This window comes from Pelophylax lessonae (genome assembly GCF_965119305.1).
Source record: "Pelophylax lessonae genome assembly, chromosome: 10".
NCBI classification, from domain to species: domain Eukaryota; kingdom Metazoa; phylum Chordata; class Amphibia; order Anura; family Ranidae; genus Pelophylax; species Pelophylax lessonae.
In genome coordinates this window covers 142,215,990-142,241,500 of record NC_138777.1, presented here as the reverse complement: position 1 = coordinate 142,241,500, position 25,511 = coordinate 142,215,990, and the positions used below count along the sequence as shown (strand labels likewise).

The following is a 25,511-nucleotide window of genomic DNA, read 5'->3' as shown; positions in this document are numbered from 1 at the left end:
GGGTCGCCAGTACTGTATTTGTACATGGATATCATATCCCCCCCTCAATCGTCTCTTCTCCGGAGAGAATAAGTTCAGTGCTTGTAGTCTTTCCTCATAGCCGATGCCCTCCATTCCCCTAATTGTTTTTGTTGCCTTTCTCTAGACTCTCTCCAGTTCCAGCACGTCCTTCCTGAGGACCGGTGCCCAGAACTGGACAGCATACTCCAGATGTGGTCGGACCAGAGTCTTGTAGAGTGGGAGAATAATCTCTTTATTTCTGGAGTGAATCCCCTTTTTTATACATGCCAGTATTCGGTTGGCTTTGCTTGCAGCTGCTTGGCATTGCATGCCACTGCCAAGCCTGTTGTCCACTAGGCTTGTGACGGTATCAGATTTTCATGCTGCGATTAATTGATGAAGGTTTTGCCACGGTATACGGTATTATCACGGTATTCTATTATTAAATTTAAATTATTAAATTTCCACCTCACTTCAATTTCATTGCTGAATTTAGGGGCTTTGGTTCACTTATGCACATTATTATATAGTCAGTCAGTACAGACTCTGTGAACCAGGCCTAAAATAGGTCATCAAGCAGTGTCTGGCCTAACTGGTGATAACTGGTCCTGGCGCTCGGCTCCGATCCGATGGCCTGGTCATTAAGAGGGCAAATCCTTGTGGTCAAGAAGTGGTTAAACCTGAAGGAGGTGTTGTTTATAAATGACTTTACTATTGCTTTAGGCCTGGTTCACATGTATGCGGGTTGGTGGTTCACATGTATGCGGGTTGGCGGCCCACATTTGCACAGGCATAGCAGCCCATTGATTTGAACGGGCTGCTATGCCCTAATTTTCCGCAGAAAAAAGGTGCATGCAGCATTTTTTTAAAATTCAGTGGCCTTGAAATCCATCCTGCTTTTGCACCATGCGACTAACCTGCAGTTCCTGCTCTGGCAAGCTTTCTGCATTTTTTGTAGACACTGCTTGATGGCTATATAATAATGTAATGTGGGCTGCTATGCGTGTGTGTGTGTGTATATATATATATATATATATATATATATATATATATATATATATTTATTAGAGCTGCACGATCCTGGCCAAAATGAGAATCACGATTTTTTAGCTTGGAATAAAGATCACGATTCTCTGTGTAACAAAAAAAAAAAATTGGGATAACTTTACTGTTATGTTTTTTTTTTTTTTTTTTATTCATTAAAGTCTAATCATTGCGTTTGAAAGACTGCTGCGCAAATACAGTGTGACATAAAATATTACAACAATCGCCATTTTATTCTGTAGGGTCTCTGCTAAAAAAATATATAAAATGTTTGGTGGTTCTAAGTACTTTTCTAGCAAAAAAAAAAGTGTCAGAAAAAGATCCAGTCTTTAAGAGGTTAAACTTCCTTTCTCCCTGGCAGAGGGAAGGAAAAGATACAAATGTAATCATTTTTGTTTATAGTTACTCGGAGACTTATGCTGAAAGGGGTTAGCTGTGTGAGTGAATGAGTCATCCAGCTCACTGAAATGTATCAATTCACAAGTCAGGCAGACTTGACAGAGAAACTCTGTATTTTAAAAATGCCACAATAACAATACCGTGGCTATGCAATACCACGATATATCGAATTACCGAAAACCGGCATATGTCTATTGTCCACCAGAACCCCCAGGCCTTTTCCATCTTAGATTCACCCAGAGGTTTCCCCCCTTAGTGAGCTTGCTTGCTTTCGTGTTTCTGACGCCCAAGTGCATTACTTTACATTTCTCAAAATTAAACCTCATCTGCCATGTAGTTGCCCACCCCATTATTTTGTTCAGGTCCGCTTGTAAGGTTTCCACATCCTGTATAGAAGATCTTGGCATGCTTAGTTTAGTATCATCCGCAAATACTGAGATTGTACTAGATATCCCCTCCTCTAGATCATTTATGAATAAATTAAACAGGATTGGTCTCAGGACAGAACCTTGGGGGACCCCACTTTCCACACCCACCCGATCCGAGTACTCCCCATTAATCACCACCCTCTGGACTCTCCCCTGGAGCCAGTTTTCTCTCCAGGTACTCACCCTATGGTCCATACCTACCTTCCTTAGTTTGTACAGTAAGCGTTTGTGGGGAACGGTGTCAAAGGCCTTTGCAAAGTCCAGATACACCACATCCACAGGCTTAGCTTTATCTAGGTGGCAGCTCACTTCATCGTAGAAGGTTAATAGATTGGTTTGGCAAGAACGATTTTTCATGAATCCATGCTGATTACTACTAATAATACCGTTTTCATTACTAATGTCTTGTATATAGTCTCTTAATATCCCCTCCAAAATCTTACAGACTACTGATGTTAGCCGGGATATATCTCGGGCCTTTTTTAAATATTGGTACCACATTGGCTTTTTTCCAATCAGCTGGCACCATACCCGTCAGTAGACTCTCCTTAAAGATCAAGAATAATGGTCTGGCAATCACCTGGCTGAGCTCTTTAAGAACCCTTGGGTGCAAGCCATCCGGTCCCGGTGACTTATTTATGTTAAGTTTCTCTAGTTTAGTTCTAAGTCTATCTTCTGTTAGCCATGGGGGTACTTCCTGAGGTGTATTATTTAGTTTAGCATTACAAGCTGGGTTAGTGTAGCCCCCTGATTTCTTTTGTGAAGACTGAAGAGAAGTAATTATTTAACACTTTTGCCTTTTTCCTGTCCTCTGTGGCCAAATTTCCTTTGTCGTCTTTTATGGGACCAATGTGTTCTGGCCTCACTTTCTTACTGTTTATATACTTAAAGAATTTTTGGGGGTTCTTTTTACTCACTTCCGCTATATGTGTCTCGTGTTCTATTTTAGCCGCCCTGATTTCGCCTTTACATTTCTTATTACACTCATTTTCCCTTCAGTTTTGTCTTCAGCAAGTGAAATGCATGCTCAATCAGATTCAGGTCAGGTGATTGACTTGGCCATTGCATAACATTCCACTTCTTTCCCTTAAAAAACTCTGGTTGCTTTCCCAGTATGCTTCGGGTCATTGTCCATCTGCACTGTGAAGCGCCGTCCAATGAGTTCTGAAGCATTTGGCTGAATATGAGCAGATAATATTGCCCGAAACACTTCAGAATTCATCCTGCTGCTTTTGTCAGCAGTCACATCATCAATAAATACAAGAGAACCAGTTCCATTGGCAACCATACATGCCCATGCCATGATACTACCACCACCATGCTTCACTGATGAGGTGGTATGCTTTGGATCATGAGCAGTTTCTTTCCTTCTCCATACTCTTCTCTTCCCATCACTCTGGTACAAGTTGATTTTGGTTTCATCTGTCCATAGGATGTTGTTCCAGAACTGTGAAGGCTTTTTTAGATGTTGTTTGGCAAAGTCTAATCTGGCCTTCCTGTTTTTGAGGCTCACCAATGGTTTACATCTTGTGGTGAACTCTCTGTATTCACTCTGGTGAAGTCTTCTCTTGATTTTTGACTTTGACACACATGCACCTACCTCCTGGAGACTGTTCTTAAACTGGCCAAACTATTTTGAAGGGTGTTTTCTTCACCAGGGAAAGAATTCTTTGGTCATCCACCACAGTTGTTTTCCGTGGTCTTCAGGGTCTTTTGGTGTTGCTTAGCTCACTGATGCGTTCTTTCTTTTTAAGGATGTTCCAAACAGTTGATTTGGCCACACCTAATATTTTGCTATCTCTCTGATGGGTTTGTTTTGTTTTTTCAGCCTAATGATGGCTTGCTTCACTGATAGTGACAGCTCTTTGGATCTCCTATTGAGAGTTGACAGCAACAGGCGTACATCCGAGAGTACTCAAAGAACTTAGTAAGACTATATCTAGACCACTGTTCCTGATTTTTGCTGACAATATTATGACAGGAATTGTACCAGGGGATTGGAGGAAAGCTAACGTGATACCGATATTCAAAAAAGGGCAGAGGCATGTCTCGGCAAATTATAGGCCTGTGAGTCTGACATTGATAGTATATAAACTTCTGGAGGGGATGATAAGTGACTATATCGTAGAGTTTGCTAAAGACAACATCATCATCAGCAGTAATCAGCACGGGTTTACAAATGGGCGTTCTTATCAGACCAATCTCATAACATTCTACAAGGAGGTGAGCTGTGAGCTAGATAGGGGGAGACCAGTGGATGTGGTGTACCTGGATTTCGCTAAGGCGTTTGATACAGTTCCCCACAAGCGCTTAATTTATAAAATAAGTTCTGCAGGCATCGACCGCAAGGTTTGCTCTTGGATACGGAACTGGCTAAAAGGGCGTGTCCAAAGGGTAGTAATAAATAGCGCTTACTCAGACTGGTCTGAGGTGGTAAGTGGGGTCCCCCAGGGCTCAGTCCTGGGACCAACCTTGTTTAATTTATTCATAAACGGCATTCAGGACGGGATCAGTAGTTCTATATCAGTTTTTGCAGATGACACAAAATTGGGCAGTGCAATAACTGCACAGCATGAAGCAGATATCTTACAGAATGACCTGAACAAAATAACAGAGTGGGCAACGACATGGCAAATGAGGTTTAATGTGGAGAAGTGTAAGGTTTTGCACTTGGGGACTAAAAACAAAAGCACAATACACTTTAGGGGGGGAACCTTTGGGGGAATCAAAAATGGAGAAAGATCTGGGAGTCTTGGTAGAGGATAGACTAAGCAATAGCATGCAATGTCAAGCGGCAGCTGCCAAAGCCGGCAGAATATTAGCATGCATAAAGAAAGGGATGTATTCCAGAGATAAAACTATAATCCTTCCACTTTTTAAAACTCTGGTCCGACCACATCTGGAGTATTCTGTCCAGTTCTGGTCGTCAGTCCTCAGGAAGGTGTTGGAGCTGGAGAGAGTCCAGAGAAGGGCAACTAAACAAATTAAGGGATTGGAGGACCTTAACTATGAAGAGCGTCTGCAATCGCTTGATTTATTCTCCTTGGAGAAGAGACACCTGAGAGAGAAAATGATAGCAGTTTATAAATACCTCAATGGTGATCTCAGCATAGAAAAAAAAGCTATTCATTCAAAAGGATTGCATGAGGACTCGAGGGTATACAATGCGATTAGAGGAGAAGCGTTTTAACCTCAGGCAACGTGGGGGGTTCTTTAATGTTAGGGCTACAAGATTGAATTCTCTACCACAAGAGGTGGTTTCTGCGGGAAGTATGGTGGCTTTCAAAAGACTCTTAGATGTACATCTCAAGCATCAGAACATTCAGGGGTATGCAAGATGATTACGGCCACACACACCTATACAGGTTTAACTGGATGGACTATTGTCTTTATTTAGCCTCACCTACTATGTAACTATATGTAACTTTGTATGTAAAAGCTTCTAAATGCAAATAGCACACTTGAAATGAACTCTGGACCCTTTCTCTGCTCCTTGTAAATGGGATAATGAGGGAATAACACACACCTGGCCATGGAAAAGCTGAACATCCAATTGTCCCATTACTTTTGGTCCCTTAAAAAGTGGGAGGCACATATACAAACTGTTGTCCTATGCCGTTCACCTGATTGGGATGTAAATACCCTCAAATTAAAGCTGAAAGTCTGCAGTTAAAGCACATTATCACATACCTGGTGCTGGAGGCCAATGGAGAGCGAGGGCTTCCCTTGCGGCTAAGTTCAAGACCCTCCTGAGGATGAGAACAGGAGAGGTCAGGCCCAAAGTAGCACGGGGTGGCCTGCTGGACTGTGTGCAGGAATATCCAGAGTACAGCTGGAGTGCTGGATTGCAATCCGCAGACAGGTGGTGCCCGTGAGGTGTTTGCAGGACTTGGATAATGCTGAGACTGGAACATGGTCAGGTGGATAGCCAAGAGGATATCAGAGCAAACGTGGTCAGGTGGATAGCCAAGATCAGGAGCCAGGTGGATATCAGAGCAGACGTGGTCAGGTGGATAGCCGAGGTCGAACGCAGAGAGCAATCAGGAGACAGGTCAAGGACAAGCCGGGTCAGTAACAGGAGACAGAAACTGGAATATCACAAAGATAACACACTGGAGTAGCTGAAGATCAACCAGCAACTAAAATCACTGGCAGGCTTCCTTATATAGGGCCAGGGAAATTGCTGGTAGTGCTGCTGGGTCCTAAAGTCCTTCTCCTGCCAAAGTGCTGATAGCGCTGCCGGGGTCCTAGAGCCCTTCTTCTGGTATTTGTACCCTGACACACATCTTGTTTGTTTCATTTCAAATCCATTGTGGTGGTGTATAGAGCCAAAAAGATTAGAATTGTGTTGATGTCCCAATATTTATGGACCTGACTGTAGATCCCACAAAGGGGATTGTATACTCCTAATCAATATCACAGCTAAGGGTTGATTGCCGGCCAGCCTCAGAGATTTATGATGAATTCAGGCTCGCGTCACTTCCAAAGACAAATGATCTGGCAGGTGCATACTGAAAACCACATCGGGGAAAACCACACCGGGCTTTACGGTGATGTTAAACATAGGACCCACAAGGTATATCCACTGTCTTTGATTTGTTTTATGTAGTCTTTGCCATATTCCAGCTCATATTCCATTGTGACTGGAGATTTCACCTGAAATTGAATCCCCATCTCCGAACAGCAGGAAGGCTGGCCAGGTTCTAGTTCAAGACTGTAGGTCTTCCCATGAAAACTTGGAGAAATTATGTTGCCTTCCTGTAATCAGTGATAAAGTCTCTCTTCTGTGCCACATAAACTCCACCACACAGATGCACCCTACTATATGATCTACACCAATTATCCAATTATAGATCAATAAACACTTTTTAGTTTTGCAGGTAATTAACTCCAGATAAGATTTTACTCCAGATGCATCAAGGTGAAATTTAGTGCACATCCAAACTGAACCAATAAATGGCCATGCTGTGCCTTTTAAATATTTCACTGTGTGCACCCCTTCACCAGCTGCACCAACTGCTCATCTTTTGACTGTTCTACACCAAGTATATACAGTGGGGTGAACAAGTATTTGCTACACTGCCGATTTTGCAGGTTTTTCTAATTACAAAGCATGTAGAGGTCTGTAATTTTTATCATAGGTACTCTTTAATTGTGAGAGACGGAATCTAAAACAAAATTCCAGCAAATCCCATTGTATGATTTTGAAGTAATTAATTTGCATTTTATTGCATGACATAAGTATTTGATACATCAGAAAAGCAGAACTTAATATTTGGTACAGAAACCTTTGTTTGTGATTACAGAGATCATACGTTTCTTGTAGTTCTTCTGTTTCAAAGATTTTATTGGAGTTAACAAATGTAGTACAACGTTTAACATGCACTGGAACGTTTCTTGTAGTTCTTGACCAGGTTTGCACACACTGCAGCAGGGATTTTAGCCCACTCTTCCATACAGAGTTTCTCCAGATCCTTCAGGTTTCAGGGCTGTCACTGGGCAATACGGACTTTCAGCTCCCTCCAAACATTTTCTATTGGGTTCAGGTCTGGAGACTGGCTAGGCCACTCCAGGACCTTGAGATGCTTCTTACGGAGCCACTACTTAGGCGCCCTGGCTGTGTGTTTCGGGTCGTTGTCATGCTGGATGACCCAGCCATGACCCATCTTCAATGCTCTTACTGAGGGAAGAAGGTTATTGGCCAAGATCTCGCGATACATGGCCCCATCCATCCTCCTCTCAATACGGAGCAGTCACCCTGTCCACTTTGCAGAAAAGCATCGTCAAAGAATGATGTTTCCACCTCCATGCTTCACGGTTGGGGATGGTGTTCTTGGGGTTTACTCATCATTCTTCTACCTCCAAACACTGCTAGTGGAGTTTAGACCAAAAAGCTCTATTTCTCTCCTCGTCTTCCAGGACGGACCAACAGTGAGAGATGATATGCTCCTCCCTACCGGAAAGACAATCAATTACAATTTGTTAAAAGGCCCCACCCTTCCCTCTGGCCCTCAGTTTAGATTGTGTTTCTACCCTACAAGGGAACGTTTGTTGTGTTACTGACCTGCAGACTCTGAGAGTCGAACGGTACCCCTGTGAGCCAGGTTCTGCAGAAGGCCACGGGTTCCCTCTGGGGGACCCTATGAGTGGAGCTTTACCTGCTGCCTTCAGGCTTCTCACAGGTCGCCCACAGATGGACAAGCCGTCGGTCACCTGCGGTGTTCCTTCAGGTCTTGTTTTCCAGGGCCAGCAGCTCTCCTCCACGGAAGGTTTTTGAAGGCGGTCGTTTCAAGCCTCATCTGCAAACCGGAACTTCCGGTACAACGCCACAGCCGTTACCAGCGTCAGACGCGTGCGACACGGGAAGAAGAAGAACGTGGAGGAGATGCTGGAGCCACTTACAAGTGGTAAAGCAGACTCCAAGGCTATCGCAGCTCGTTTATTTGCTGGGGAAACTAAGCCCTCCATGACTCATCCTCCGGGGAAGGAGGAGGAGAGGCCGGTCCAGGTGTCGACAGCAAAACCCAGGCCGGAACAGGGTAAGTGCTGGATATGTATCCTTTATTGGGACTGTGTCTCTAAAAGTCTGCTGGTTACCCACACAAAAAAGGCCTGGAAGTTGTCCCATTTCCCTGACCACAGTCAAACTCATTTATGTTCTTTCTTTGGTCCTCATGTTATTTTTTATTTTAGGTGGTACCTAAGAGTGATACTTAAACTGCTTTGTATCCTGTCTTCTAGAGTCCCTGAGCGGTTCACAAGAATCCCCTGCCGTTGTCCCAGCATTAGCAGGCCCTGTTGTCTATAAGAAGTGTGGTAATTGCGGAGATAAGTTTCCCAGTTCAGACACAAAACCTTTCTGTTATAGATGTATCTATAAACTGGCAGGAAAGGAAACTACAGGACTAATGAGAGATTTAATTAAGAATGCAGGAAGAAATGTTGTCTACTATTAAAACAGTACGTTCCTCCTTAGGAACACCTAGTATAGTGGAACCTATAGATCCTTCTTCAATGGAAGGTACCTCTTCCCAAGAAAGCTCTCTGCCTAGAGCAGGGTCTTCCCTCAGCTCAGGCTAGGGAAGAAGGCAGGTTGTCACCAGAGGAGAGCCGCTCAGATTCCCCATCCTGCTCAGAAGGTGAAGGGGACAGGGACTCAGATGCTCCAGAGGAGGTAGAATCATCCAAGAACCTATTCGGATTAGAGAACATGCAGGGTCTCCTTAAGGCCATTTACACCTCAGAAGAGATTCCTCATTTGCCTAAAGAAACCACGGCACAAGACAAACTCTACAAAGGACTAGGAAAGAGCCCTTCTAGAGTTTTTCCTATTTACCATTCATTGAAGTCTTTAATTCTTCAACAATGGCAAATACCTGAGAACAGCCTGAATAAAGGGAGTTCTTGGAAAAGGAGGTTTCCCTTTAGAGAGGAAGATACAGGCAAATTCTTCAAAAGACCAAAACTGGATGCCCCCCTGGCACAAGTATCTAAGAAGTCAGATCTCTCTTTCCTGGATGCAGGTAGCATCAAGGACGCTATGAGCAGAAAAGCTGAGACTTTACTGGGAAAAGCTTGGGATGCCAATGCAGCTGCTATGGGTTCAGGTTTGACGGCCTCTTGTGTGGCAAGAAATGCCTTTTTCTGGGTTGACAGACTGAGTAAGAATCTTTCTCAGACAAAAACTCAGGATATCCAAGATTCCTTGTCAATAATAGGTAAAGCGGTGGCCTACCTAGCAGATGCGGTAGAGTCGGTCGTAGTCTCTGCTAAAACAGGAGCTCTCCTGAACATAGCCAGGAGAGCCATCTGGCTTGAGGAATGTGAAGGTGATCTCACCTCGAAATCCAAGCTATGTGGTCTTCCGTTTGAGGGAACCCTTCTGTTTGGCTCAGGGTTGGATGATGTCCTTTCCAGGTCCTCAGAAAAAGGAAAGAAATTTCCGACAAAACACAGAGAAGTTAACAGGAAATCTTTTCGTGGTCCCGGGGACAATAAACAGCAAAGAAGCAAAAGGGAACCCACAAAAAACTGGAACTTTCGGAAGGGAAAATCAAGAAATAGTTCGCTTTTCCCTTCCACCTCCGCTACAAGGGTTAACAAATGACTTAAAAGTCAAAGTAGGGGGTAGACTAAGCCAATTTCTTTCCAGCTGGGAAGAAATAACAGTCTCCCCATATATCCTCAGTATCGTAAAAGAAGGCTACCGACTAGAATTTGCATCGATACCCCCTCCAACTACAACCCTTACACAGATTCCCAAGGGGATACAAAAAAGAGAGGCCCTATTAATAGGGATCCAGGAATTGGCAGAACAACTGGTAATCATCCCAATACCAAAGGAGCAATTTTTCCAAGGGTTTTACTCCCATGTGTTTGTGGTCCCAAAACCCTCAGGGAAACATCGCCTAATAATAAACTTGAAAAATCTCAAGAAGTTCCTTCTTTACAAAAAATTTGCTATGGAAACCATCTACTCAGTAAGGAAAAATTTACTGAAAGATGTGTTCATGACAACATTGGACCTCAAAGATGCATACCTACATGTTCCTATTCACCATGAACATCAGCCCTTCTTGAGGTTTGCCATAGTGTCAGAAGAGGGAACTACTCACTGGCAGTTCAGAGCATTACCTTTTCGGGCTAACATCCAGTCCGAGAATCTTTACCAAGATCCTAGCGGAGGCAGTAGCTCACCTGCACATTCAGGGGATAGCCCTGATCCCTTACCTAAAAGACTTGCTGATCTTTGCAAAATCAGAAGCACAAGTAAGAGTGAATACCCAGCAGGCGATAAGCTTCCTATAGAAGTTAGGATGGTTCATAAACTGGGAAAAATCGTCCCCGGAGCCAACTCAGAGACAGCCCTTCCTGGGATTCCAAGTGGACTCAGTGTCACAGAAACTCTTTCTTCCCAAAGAAAAGAGAGAAAAAATTGTTTTGTCAGTACTAACCCTAAAGAGTGCTCAACCCTGCTCCAGGAGAGAAGTCCTAAAAGTTTTAGGTCTTATGTCAGCCAGCATTCCAGCCATTGTGTGGGCACAGCTTCACACCAAAGAACTGCTTTTCTTCCACCTGTCCTCTTGGGACAGAAGAACAGAGTCGCTAGACGAATTGGTCAACCTCACTCCACAGGTCCAGTCTTCCCTGGAGTGGTGGACCAAGCCAAACAACTTATCGGAAGGCAGACCCTGGGGTCAATGGGACCCGGAAAGAATTACCACAGATGCCAGTACCAGAGGATGGGGAGCTCACCTAGAGGGGGCACAAGCTCAGGAAATCTGGGGCAAAAGAACTGCTCAAGCCTCATCCAACTTAAGGGAATTGAAGGCAGTAGGGAAAGCACTAAAAGCTTTCCAAAAATTCATCCTGAACAGAGAAGTCCTAATATTATCAGACAACACCACAACTGTGGCCTATCTGAATCGGCAAGGAGGGACCAGATCAAAAACCCTCCTGACCCTGGCACAACGCATCCTGGGCTGGACAGAGGGGAGAATAATCTCTCTAGTAGCCATCCATATCAAGGGAAAGGACAACCTACAGGCAGACTTCCTCAGCCACTACAGCATCATAGAGGGAGAATGGGAACTAAGTCCCAAAATTTTCCAGTCAATAGTAGAGAGGTTTGGTCAACCAGAGATAGACCTATTTGCCTCCGCTCGGAACAAGAAGGTAGAGAATTTCTTCTCCCTCACCAGGTCCAAAGGGACAGTCGGTTTAGATGCTCTAGCCCAGCCGTGGCAATTCAAGATGGCCTATGCCTTTCCCCCTTTGATGCTAATCCCCAGAGTCCTTCAAAAAACTGAGCAGGTCTCAGAACTTGAAATTAATCCTAATTGCCCCTTGGTGGCCCAAAAGCCCATGGTTCCCCATTCTGAAAGCCATGTCAATAGCTTGCCCTTGGCATCTCCCAGTTTTCCCAGACCTTCTGTCTCAGGGACCAGTACAGTGTCAGGATCCAGGATTCTTTCAGTTGGCAGCCTGGTTACTGAACGCCAATTGCTTAGGGAAAAGGGATGCTCCGATAGAGTGGTAGATACTCTTTTACTGAGCAGAAAACCAGTCACTAGGAAAATTTATCTGAAAGTGTGGAAAAAATGTTGTGTTTGGCAGGGGCAAAAGGATATTGCTTCTACCTCTACTCCCACAATTCTAGAATTTTTGCAAGATGGAGTGGATAAGGGTGTGGCGGTTAACACCCTTAAGGTACAAATAGCGGCTCTTTCGGTATTTTTGGACACTAGTCTGGCAAAAGAGACATTAATCAAAAGATTTTTGTTAGCTAGACATAGGGCTACCCCTATTAATAGAAACAGGTTTCCCCCTTGGGACCTGAACAGGGTCTTAGAGACATTATCTAAGGAACCCTTTGAACCTTTAAAGGAAATCTTATTTACAGTGGGTACGGAAAGTATTCAGACCCCCTTAAATTTTTCACTCTTTGTTATATTGCAGCCATTTGCTAAAATCATTTAGGTTCATTCTTCTTCCTCATGAATGTACACATAGCACCCCATACTGACAGAAAAACACAGAATTGTTGACATTGTTGCAGATTTATTAAAAAAGAAAAACTGAAATATCACATGGTCCTAAGTATTCAGACCCTTTGCTCAGTATTTAGTAGAAGCCCCCTTTTGATCTAATACAGCCAGGAGTCTTTTTGGGAAAGATGCAACAAGTCTTTCACACCTGGATTTGGGGATCCTCTGCCATTCCTCCTTGCAGATCCTCTCCAGTTCTGTCAGGTTGGATGGTAAACGTTGGTGGACAGCCATTTTTAGGTCTCTCCAGAGATGCTCAATTGGGTTTAAGTCAGGGCTCTGGCTGGGCCATTCAAGAACAGTCACGGAGTTGTTGTGAAGCCACTCCTTCGTTATTTTAGCTGTGTGCTTAGGGTCATTGTCTTGTTGGAAGGTAAACCTTCGGCCCACTCTGAGGTCCAGAGCACTCTGGAGAAGGTTTTTGTCCAGGATATCCCTGTACTTGGCTGCATTCATCTTTCCCTCGATTGCAACCAGTCGTTCTGTCCCTGCAGCTGAAAAACACCCCCACAGCATGATGCTGCCACCACCATGCTTCACTGTTGGGACTGTATTGGACAGGTGATGAGCAGTGCCTGGGTTTCTCCACACATACCGCTTAGAATTAAGGCCAAAAAGTTCTATTTTGGTCTCATCAGACCAGAGAATCTTATTTCTCACCATCTTGGAGTCCTTCAGGTGTTTTTTTTAGCAAACTCCATGCGGGCTTTCATGTGTCTTACACTGAGGAGAGGCTTCCGTCAGGCCACTCTGCCATAAAGCCCCGACTGGTGGAGGGCTGCACTGATGGTTGACTTTCTACAACTTTCTCCCATCTCCTGAATGCATCTCTGGAGCTCAGCCACAGTGATCTTTGGGTTCTTCTTTACCTCTCTCACCAAGGCTCTTCTCCCCCGATAGCTCAGTTTGGCCGGACGGCCAGCTCTAGGAAGGGTTCTGGTCGTCCCAAATGTCTTCCATTTTAGGATTATGGAGGCCACTGTGCTCTTAGGAACCTTAAGTGCAGCAGAAATCTTTTTGTAACCTTAGCCAGACCTGTGCCTTGCCACAATTCTGTCTCTGAGCTCTTCAGGCAGTTCCTTTGATCTCATGATTCTCATTTGCTCTGACATGCATTGTGATCTGGAAGGTCTTATATAGACAGGTGTGTGGCTTTCCTAATCAAGTCCAATCAGTATAATCAAACACAGCTGGACTCAAATGAAGGTGTAGAACCATCTCAAGGATGATCAGAAGAAATGGAAGGCACCTGAGTTAAATATATGAGTGTCACAGCAAAGGGTCTGAATACTTAGGACCATGTGATATTTCAGTTTTTCTTTTTTAATAAATCTGCAACAATGTCAACAATTCTGTGTTTTTCTGTCAGTATGGGGTGCTATGTGTACATTCATGAGGAAGGAGAATGAACTTAAATGATTTTAGCAAATGGCTGCAATATAACAGAGTGAAAAATTTAAGGGGGTCTGAATACTTTCCGTACCCACTGTAAATTTTTGTCTATAAAAGTGGCCTTTTTGTTGGCCATTACTACAGCAAGGAGAATTGGCGACCTGTAGGCTCTTTCTATTAAAGAACCTTTTTTGGTGGTCTTCCCAGATAGGGCTGTCCTAAAGCCAGATCCCCTATATCTACCTAAGGTAGCATCCTCTTTCCATAGGACACAGGAGATGAATCTACCTTCCTTCTGTGATAAACCAAAAAATAAGAAAGAATGGGAATTCCACTGCATTGACGTGAGAAGAGCTCTTCTCACTTATTTAGAAAGAACAAAAACTTTCAGGAGGTCAAATCACCTCTTAGTCCTTCATTCTGGACCTAGAAAGGGATTACAGGCTTCTAAGCCTTCAGTATCTAGGTGGATTAGACAAGCAATTACCACCTCTTAAGAAATATCAGGTGTTCCTGCTCCTACTAAAGTTAAAGCGCACTCAACAAGAGCCATTGCTACATCTTGGGCTGAAAAGGCCGGAGCATCATAGGAACAGATCCGCACAGCAGCCACCTGGTCCAGTCATAACACCTTCCTGAAGCATTATCGTGTTGAAATACTGTCTCAACAAGACCTAGCCTTTGGCCGAAAGGTCTTACAGGCAGTGGTCCCACCCTAAGGTAGGCATAAATGATCTCTATTATCCTCTCACTGTTGGGCGTCCTGGAAGATGAGGAGAGAAAACCTACTGTTAGTTCACCCGCCTACCCGCCTTTGTTAAAAGGGTATATGGTAATATGGATATACTTTGGTGGTAAGTACCTATGGATTTATTAGAACACTTCCCTCGGAATTGGTTGTGGAAGATACTTTATTACAACTGAGGGCCAGAGGGAAGAGTGGGGCTTTTTAACAAATTGTAATTGATTGTGTTTCCGGTAGGGAGGAGCCTATCATCTCTCATGTGACGAGACCAATCTCGCCACTGGGCATTGGAGAAGCCTGGTTGCTCGCCTCATGCAATGTGACTATGGACCCTCTCATCAGCCCATGCTAAACGTAAACCCCATGGCGATTTGACTGTGTTTGTGGCATCTGAGCGCTGTTTGGATATGTTGAGCGCTCAGATCCAGGCTATCTGGGGATGGGTTGAATGTGGGGGTTCTGTTCAGTAGACTGGGAGTTATGCATTTTTGTGTCTTTTTGTGTTTCTTTAACCATGTGGCTAATGGAGTCTTGCCTCTATCCTGGAAGCTAAACCTTATTCCTGTAAACTGTAAGGCACAGGAAGTGCACTCCTAATATGGTCATTCCAGGAAGTTCAATGTGGAGACGGGCTGTCTAAACAATGTTGCTTTTGGTCTGAGGTGGCTCTCCATTCACCTATTGTCGGGTGTGCTAATGAACTTGCCTGCTGTCTGCTAAGAGGTGTATTGACACTCAGAGTAATGAGGGCTCGTTAGGGAACCATTGTTCTGTGTCTGGCTATTGTGTACATTGATTGCCCTCTGGGGCTTCTGTCTCCTTGCACATGGCAGTCCTTCTGGTCAAGCTATCTGACCAATCACTGCTGACTCATTTTCAAGCCCTCATTTGCATGGCTGGAGAGGACCTTATGGGGAACTGCAGGTACTTTGCAATTGACCAATGGGAAAGCGGTTGTTGGGGGAAGGATGTTCCAAATTCTGTATAAAAGTGTGCTGTGTTCTTCCAATAAATGTTGTTCCTGTTTTAACCTCAACGCAGAGCCTTGTCTCGTTATTGGGGGGGATTTATTGTATGCTGTTCCAGTTTGACTGCTAGGAGTGTAAACCCTTCATATGGTTTTTCCTATTCAGCTGTATGCAGCATTCATAAGGTTCCAGCTACACTGTTTGCATCATTCCTTGGTTTCCAGTTCGGGAGTTTGGTGTCCTGCAAGTAGCTGTGCCTGTAGCTCTGCAAGGGGAAGATCTCCTAAACGGTTTTAACCCTTTTGTGTCCGGGGTGCAGTAACATCTCACTGTTGGGCCGTCCTGGAAGGCTCGGAAGAAAGACCTTTACCGGTGAACGAACGGTAGGTTTTTTGTCTCATTAGACCACATGACCTTCTCCCATTCCTCCTCAGGATCATCCAGATGGTCATTGGCAAACTTCAGACGGGCCTGGAAATGCTCTGGCTTGAGCAGGGGGACCTTGGGTGCGCTGCAGGATTTTAATCCATGACGGCGTAGTGTGTTACTAATGAGTTTCTTTGAGACGCTGGTCCCCGCTCTCTTCAGGTCATTGACCAGGTTCTGCCGTGTAGTTTTGGGCTGATCCCTCACCATTCCTCATGATCATTGATGCCCCAGGAGGTGAGATCTTGCATGGAGCCCCAGACGGAGGGAGATTAACCGTCATCCTGAACTTCTTTTCATTTTCTAATATTTCGCCAACTGTTGTTGCCTTCTCACCAAGCTGCTTGCCTATTGTCCTGTAGCCCATCCCAGCCTTGTGCAGGTCTACAATTTTATCCCTGATGTCATTACACAGCTCCCTGGTCTTGACCATTGTGGAGAGGTTGGAGTCTGTTTGATTGAGTGTGTGGACAGGTGTCTTTTATACAGGTAACAAGTTCAAACAGGTGCAGTTAATACAGGTAATGAGTGGAAAACAGGAGGGCTTCTTAAAGAAAAAATAGCAGGTCTGTTAGAGACAGAATTCTTACTGGTTGGTAGGTTATCAAATACTTATATCATGCAATAAAATGCTAATTATTTTTTTAAAAATCATACAATCTGAGTTTCTGGATTTTTGTTTTAGATTCAGTCTCTCACAGTTGAAGAGTACCTATGATAAAAAATTACAGACCTCTACATGCTTTGTAAGTAGGGAAACCTGCAAAATTGGCAGTGTATCAAATACTTGTTCTCCCCACTGTATCAATCAGCGCTTTCCCCTTTGCAGATGGGTTTCCCCAGGTATAATTTTACTCCAGATGCATCAAGGTGACTATATACCAAGCTCCCAAGGATATATGTGTCATTTGGAGTGGTAGCAGCCAGTTCCCTTTTAATGAATGATTAAAAACGTTTAGGTTCACTCCTTAATCTGATCATACATCTGTATAATTCAGGCAATGGGCTGGGTGACATTGAGCTTCTGACTTCCAATCAACACAGGCATTAAGTTTTGATTTCATTAACAATTTTTTGATTTTCCTTTTTTATTAAAGCAAAATTTTTGGTTAAATTAACCACTTGCCTACTGGGCACTTAAACCCCCCTCCTGCCCAGACCAATTTTCAGCTTTCAGTGCTCTCACACTTTGAATAGGAATTACTTGGTCATGCAACACTGAATCCATATGAATTTTTTGTCCTTTTTTTTCAAAAAGAGCTTTCTATTGGTGGTATTTTATCACCACTGGATTTTTTATTTTTTGCGATATAAATGGAAAAAGACCGAAAATTTGAAAAACATTTTGAAAAAAAATGAAAATGCATTTTTGTTTACACAAAGTTGTACATTTATAAGATATTTCCAACAAATAGCATGTACATAGCAAAAATGACACCCCACAATACATTCTGCTACTCCTCCTGAGTATGACAATACCACGTGTGTGAGACTTTTACACAGCCTGGCCACATACAGAGGCCTAACATTGAAGTAGCACCTTCAGGCGTTCTAGGAGCATAAATTACACATCTCATTTCTCAACCACCTATTACACTTTTGAAGGCCCTTGAGCACCAGGACAATGGAAATGTCCACAAAATGACCCCATTTTGGAAAGCAAACACCCAAATGTATAATCTATGAGGCATAATGAGTCTTTTGAACATGTCATTTTTTTTCCAAATATTTTCGGAAAATGTGGAAAAAAAAAAGAAAAAAAAAAGGATTTTTGTTTTTCACAAAGTTGTCTATTTATAAGATATTTCCAACACATATTCACAAGCAAATTTCACAAGCGACTCATCCACGCATATCTGTTGGTCCAGGATAAATAAGTGGGGGAATATTTCTGATAAATAATTAAGAAGTGGCCGAATTTTATAAAGCTTGTCGTATGTTGGGTCATTTCGGGGAGGGCACTGGGTATTGTCATTATAATCTAGGAACCTCATTATCATTAAATATCTGGTCCTGGGCATTACTGAGGAGTAGATCGGCATGTAGTAGAGGGGATTGGTTGACCAATAGGAACGTATATAATTTTTTTAGTTGAGTCCCAAAAAAATCCTAAACTCCTCCACTGTTAGGTCTCTCCACGCATAGGGACGGAAATAATAGGACGTTGGATTATTCAAAATAAATTGTTGTGCATACAGGTTGCACTGGGCCACAATTGATGAAAGCAGGTCCTCTGTAAAAATTAAATTGAAAAAATAGATTGGAGCAAAATTCTCAGTGTTCACTTGGACTCCTGGCTGTAAAAAGGGGGGGATGATAGTTTCTCCTGAGTTAGGAGGAAGCCACAAGGGGTTCTGAAGGGCATAGGGAAGGCTGGCATGGCTCGTAAACCCTTTGGGGCCGAGGTGACACCCCACTAGTTATCGGCCTTAATTGCTGAGGTACTGCGGTGCTGGTGGATGGCACTGCGGCGCTGGTGGATGCCACTGCCCCCTCCTCACCAGAACGCCTTCGTTTGGCGGGCAGGCTATCTTCTTCCTCTGAGTCTGTCAATGTCCCACTGCTTAGGACTGGCTCATCAGAGTCAGAATCCAAATCTGAAGAGGAATCTGAAGCAGAGAGCTCCCCGTCAGCCGCACTGAGACTATTGTAGGCCTCTCCAACTGAAAATAATTTTTTCGACATCGTTGGTGGTGATGATCCTGCACAGATGGGCACCGATGAGGCGGCACAGATGTGCACTGATAAGCAGCACTAATTAGCTACACTGATGATCGCTGATGAGGTTCCACTGATGAGGCAGCACTGATATGCAGCACTGTGTGACACTGATGACACTGGCAGCACTGATATGCGGCACTGTGTGACACTGATGGCACTATGGCACTGTGACACTAAGGCAGGGTGACACCGATGGCACTGTAGGCAATGATGGCAAGGTGACACTGAAGGCACTGATGACTAATGGGCACTGTGACACTGAGCACTGTGACACTGATTTGACACTGGACACTTTATTGGCTAAATTCAATAACAGATCACACTCCCAGATCTCTCTCCTTCCTCACATGCAATCTCTGTGTGAGGAAGGAGAGCTCTCAATGAGAGATGATCTCATATGTTTACAGGCGTCCCAGGTGACTCTGCTCATGTCTGCACGCTCCTCCATAAAAAACGGCCTGTGCCCTCCCAGTCCTCTGACTCTTAGCCTGAATTGGTTGCCATGGACGATGGTCCCCCTGAGAGGTCCCGGTCCTCCACGTTGAGGGAGAGGAGGAGGGGAAATCCTCCTCGGTAGCGCGGGAACGCGCTACGATGGATGCTTTCATGGGTGTCCTAACATAAATTCTCTATCTTAACGATGCGCCAGCTCAGTGAGCGGTCTGTTTTGCTCAGGTTCTGCAGACCTGGTCGGGTCAGGTTTTTTTCTTGCCCGGTGGGTTTTCACAAGATCGTGAATGGCCAGTGGCGGCGCTTTTAGTGCATGTTGGTGGGGCCTAGGCGTTTTTCCACCTGCTCTGTTTTTTTTGTAGGCGGTAGACGAATGTTGGTCGGTGTCCCCAAGCAGGGGATCACACTGTGTGTAGACTGACTAAGTCCACCTTGCTGCCGGTAGGGGATTCCCGGTATTCAGGGATCTGGCTGATAGGCGCGTGGAAGCGCTTGCCCGCCTCATTTATCTAGTGGCGGGTTCCCTGTTAGAACCTGTGTTTTGCCTCAGTGATGGCCTCTCAGGCGCTTATGACATGGTGCAAGGGGCTTCGCAGCGGGATCCGCTCATCCACACTGCGATGTTCCTGGCCTAAGTGGCCTTGGACGTGGTTCCGTTGGTTGCCCGGTTGTCGGCGGTGGGGATTGTGATCCACCGCATTACATGGTTAAAGTGCTGGTCGGTTGACCACGCGTCCTAAAAGACAGCGTCTGGTGTCCCCTATGAGGGGGATCGCCCTTTTGGGGTAACTCTAGCTGAGTTGATATGGGGCTCACGGGAGGTAAGAGTACTCGTCTGCCCCAGGTCACCAAGGGAGAGCCTCACCACACGCGGAGGGGGCCCTCCTTCAAGGCTCCCAGGGTTTTCACCAAGGGTTGGCTCCGGTCTAGCTTTGCTGCGTTTTACGGGGCATTGCGGTCCTCGGTTGCCTGGACGACCTCTTGCAAGGTCAAACTCATGTGTGACCTTGGCATAAGATCTGGCTGTGAAGGTTCAGACACTTCAGGTGTTTGTGTGGGCCGTCAATTTCAGAAGTCGGCGCTGACTCCCTCTACTTGTTTCCAGTACCTAGATGGTCCTGGACTTTGCTCAATCTTGGGTCTTCCTTCCGGAGGACAAAAATCGGGACTTTGCGGGAGGAGGTCGGAGCTCACAGGAATGACGATCTCTCCTCTTTATGGACCTGCATGCGGGTTCTGGGACAGCTGGTCTCGGCCTTCGAAGCAGTTGCTCAATTTCACACCAGGTCTCTGCGAGCAGAGACCCTGGACAGGTGGGTCAGGACACCTCAGTCCTTGGAAAGGAGTATTTCCTTAAGTCATCCAGGTCGGATCTCCTGTGGTGGCGCTGGAAGCTGTCCTTGACACAGGGTCGGTCCTTCCGACCTCTATTATGGACGGTTGTCAACAAGGATGCCAGCCTGTCGGGATGGGGAGGAGTTCTGGGCACGTTTTGTGCCCAGGGAACATGGTCGGCGGGGGAGACTTCGCTACCGATCAACGTCTTGGAGCTCAGAGCGATCACGCTTTGTCTGTTTCCGGTGGTCACCTCAGCTTCAGGGGTGTCCGGTGCGGGTACAGATGGACAATGCCACGGTTGTGGCTTATATCGATCTTTAAGGGGGCACGTGGAGTGCCTGGGCGGCCATGGAAGTGGCCGAGATTCTGTCCTGGGCCAGATCGCAGGTACCTGCGTTCTCAGCCGTTCTCATTCCGGGTGTGGAACTCTGGCAGGCAAACTATCTACTTAGCCAGACTTTGGACTGAGGGTAATGGTCCCTACATCCAGGGGTGGTTCTCCTCCTGTGCGCCCGGTAGGGGACCCTGGGCGGGGATTTGTTTGCGCCCCGTCTCCACAAAGTGGTGGTAAGGTTCGTGGCCAGGGCTCGCGATCCTCTGGCAGACGCCACGGACGTGTTGGTGGTGCCTTGACACCGCTATCAGCTACTGTATGCTTTTCCTCCGATTCCACTGTTATCCAGGTTCCTCCGCAGGTTGGCGTAGGAACGGATGTCAGTCATTCTGGGGGGGGCCCCGTGACGGGTCTCGACAGTCCTAGTACGCTGACGTAGTTCAGATGGTCGTCGAACACCGATGGCGGCTTCCGCTGCGAGACGATCTGTCTCAAAGACCGATCTTCCATTCTGCTTTACAGTTGCTGGCTTTGCCGGCATGGCTGTTAAAAGCCAGGTCCTGAGGGATAGGGGTCTTCCTCAGGTGGTCATCCTTACCTTGTAAGAAGCTCGCAAAGCCACTTCAAGGAAGTTTTTTTCGCCGCACCTAGAAAACGTATATCGCTTGGTGTGAAGTGCATGGTTTTCACCCTCGTTCCTTCTCGGTGGTGAAGGTCTTGGCCTTCCTGCGGAAGGGCGTGGATCAGCATCTGGTGCTGAATAAGGCCAAGGGTCTGTTGTGGACATTGGCTGTCTTGTTTCAACGACTTTGGGCGTTGCTTTCTTTGGTCCGCACCTTCATTCAAGAGGGGCTGCATTTGGCTCACCCCGAGGGGAGCTCTCTTGCTTCCGTGGGACCTGAATTTGGTTGTTGTCAGTGTTACAATAAAGCTCACTTCGAGATCATCAGGGAGTTGTCTTGGTCTGTGTTGTCACGAAAATTAGCTTTTCTTGTGGCCATCACGTCGGCTCGCAGAGTGTCTGTCTGAATTGGCGACCTTGTCCTGCCCTTCTCCTTATCTGGTACTTCGTAGAGATAACGTGGTTCTGCGACTGAGTCAATCTTTTTTTCCCAAGGTGGTTTTCTTCATTCCACCTTAATGAGGATATTGTGTTGCCTTCGCCGGGTACACCCAAGCATCCTACGGAGTTTGCCTTGCATTCTCTGGCTGCGGTCCAGGCAGTCGAGGTCTACCTGTCCTCCACGTAGTCGATTCGGCAGTCTGATTCTCGGTTTGTTCTTGAGGGACCTTGGAAGGGCTTGGCCCCCTTTACGGCGACCTTTTCTAAATGGATCAGACAGACAATTGTTCGGGACTATTCCATCACGGGTCAGGTTCCTCCTTTCCCTTTTTCGCCATCAGGCATCTGTGGTTCGGGTGTGCAAGGCGGCGACGTGGTCGTCCGTGCACATTTTCACTAAGTTTTTACTTGACGTTTTGGCATCTTCGGATGCTTCCTTTGGCCACAATGTTTTGAGTGTGGCAGTTGTGTAAGGGGACATTAATTTTAATGTCTTTCCTTGTTGGTGTATTTTTTTCTGGGTTTGTTCCAGTTTTTTTTTCCTGTGGGCTCAGGTGGTTACTGGCCCGGTTGTTTACGTTGCCTTCTAAGATGGTTGCGTTTCTTTCCCACCCCGCACTGCTTTGGGACGTCCCAATAGTGAAATCTAATACCATTGGGCGGGGACTGTCAGAGGACATAAGAGAAAATATAATTTTTTTGTAAGAACTTACCGTAAAATTCTTTTCTCTGAGTCCTTTGACAGTTGCCGCCCATAACCCCTCTGGTTTTTGGAGTTGGGGGTTGTTGCCTTCCGGTACTGCTTGCTACAAACTGAGGTAATATCAGATGGGCTTTGAGTAATGGCTGAGGGATGGCCCCCTAGTGGTGTGCTGAGGTACAAAAAGTTTGTTTTCGTATTAACCTATTAATGAGTTATCTGCCTAGTCGGCTCCTGCGGAGTGCGCCATTACCCAATAGTGAAGGCTAATACCATTGGGCGGCGGCAGAAAATAATTTTACGGTAAGTTCTTACAAAAAATTATATTTTTTCATATTTATATACAAATATATTTTTGGTGGCAGTGTTTTTGAATTTTATTGTTCACGTATTTGATTATTTGATTGAGCACTTATAAACGTCACTGTTTTGGATGATATATGTGCGCAGCTAACAGTTTATATCATTTTGCACTGTTATTTTTCAGTTATATTTATTTAAGTTGCAGCACTGTGATCTATTCACTTTCATCATCTTTTTCATGTTTGCTCATATATTGATTTCACATTATATATTGATATCGATATTATTTTTGGTAATATTGCTTTTGAGCGCGAGAGCTCCCACTATTTATTTACATTTTACCTGGATGATTGGTAGCCCCAGGAACTGATCTGACGGTTGTGGCAGCTGGTCACAGAGATGAGCAGAGGAAAGATGGCCTATGCTCATCTCTATGGTCTAGGACAGTAATGGTGAATCTTGGCATCCCAGATGTTTTGGAACTACTTTTTCCATGATACTCATCCACTCTGCAGTGCAGTTGATCATCATGGAAAATGTAGTTCCAAAACATCTGGGGTGCCAAGGTTTGCCATTACTGGTCTAGGAGGACCAGCGCAACGTTATGATGTCATGTCTGGTTCTGTCCCAATGTAAACAAATCCATTGTTTTTAAAGCATTAGATCAATGTTTTTTTTTTTTTTTTTTTTTTTTTATCTAATGCTTTACATTGTAGAGGATAGCTGTGAGGTCTTATTGACCCCCGATCTCCCTATAAAGAGGACCCGTTGCTACGTATTTCTAGAAGGGATGTTTATATTCCCTATGATAGGAATAAAACTAATAACATTTTTTTAAAGGGACAGTGTAAAGGATGTTTACATTCTCTATGATAGGAATAAAACTGATCACATTTTTTAAAGGGACAGTGTAAAAATAAGAAAAATAAATGTTAAAAAGAAACATTTTTTAAAACGCCCCCACCTCTCAGTGCTCGCGCGCAATGATGAATGCATGCATAGGTCATGCCAACATATGTAAACAGTATTAAAACCACAAACATGAAACAAGCCTGAGACCTATAGGCGTGTAACTACTATATCTCAATCACCCCGCGCTCAGGTAGTATCAGAGAGGAAATAAAATAGTCAATATGTGCCACATATAGATATTTATAAAATAAGCTTATCAAATTATACCTGCTGCCTTAATAAATCATAATTTAAATAAACGGATGTGTAATACTCCTCAGGTGTCAGTCCAGACAGAAAAGTCAAACACATAAGCAGCGCTCGTATACAGTATAAACCAAAGGCAAGTATGTACACTGGTAAGTCTGCAAAAAGTTCAACAAGGAGGGATGGCCAATCACCACGGAGTAAAGATGTAACACAGGAAACTTCCACCGCACCTCGTGACCCCCCTAAGGCAATGCTCACTCACCAGAAATATGATCAAATATGCTTTTTAAAAGTATCTTTTCTCAAGATGGATCCCTGTCCAGGCTGTTCAGGAAGGAGAGTGCTCCAAACTCCAGCTGTTAGGTATGCACCTAATAGAATTGCCGTAACACTGTTTCCACTCACTTGTCCTTACTTAAAAAAAGGGAAAATGTTCAGAGCTGTCAGACGAGTCGCATTTGGGAGGCAGCAGAGAAGAAAACCATCAGTCAGTGATCACCGATAACAGATCCTCACCCGGGATGTGCAGTATGGAAGACCTGGGATCGGATACAATGTTGCGGATCTCTCCTCTCCCCGGGTGGAAGTCACGTGTCGGATGATACAATGTATCTCTCGCTCCGCTCTAACATACCTGCCTTTGGTTTATACTGTATACGAGTAGGGTTGAGCGAACACCTAGATGTCCGTGTTCGACGGGTTCGGCCGAACTTTAAAAAAAAGTCCGGGTCCGTGTCCCGGACTTTTACCGAACTTTTCCCGGACACCGAACCCCATTGAAGTCAATGGGGACCCGAACTTTAAGGCACTAAAATGGCTCTAAAACACCAAAGGAAAGGGCTAGAGTGCTGCAAATGGCAGCAAAACGTAATTAAGAGCATGGCAAGTGCTCTGCAAACAAATGTGGATAGGGAAATAACTTAAAACAACAAAAAAAAAACAGAAAAATAAAACAATGTTCTTCATCTCTGAAGGACGAGGCCCATATGGAGTAGGAGGGAGGTTGAGGTGGTGGTGGATGTGGCGGTGACATAGGCGTGCGCACAGGGTGTGCTGGGTGTGCCTGGGCACACCCTAATCACCTAGGGCACATAGCATTGCCAGTGAGGAGATGGGAAAGATCTCCCTGGGACCTGCTCTGCTCTATTTCTCCTTGCCTACAGGTACATGGCCCCGATACATTACTCTCCCTGCTGGCAAACACATGCATGTGTATTTCAACTTTGGGGTGCACACCTTAATGCAATAGGCTGCGCACACCTATGGGCGGTGTAGGTGGAAGCGGCGGTGGAGGAGGACCAGGGCCGGATTAACAGCATCATGGGCTTGGTGCTGAGGATTTTGAAGGGCCTTAAGGGCCGTGCCTTGCCATGCACCCAGAGGAGGAAGGGTGCAGCCATGCATGCCTAATTCAACATGGGATGCTGTCTCTGAAGCCCATAAACACATCCATGCATCGCCAACTGTCCCTCCTTGTCCGGCCTTCACGCTG

At 45.1% G+C, this 25,511-nt stretch overlaps 1 protein-coding gene across 5 annotated transcripts in view; it reads left to right on the top strand.

The window, feature by feature from the left end:
• The window catches only part of DUS2 (dihydrouridine synthase 2), a 1,337,959-nt gene that overhangs the window by 198,752 nt on the left and 1,113,696 nt on the right, over window positions 1–25,511 (top strand). The window lies entirely within an intron of this gene.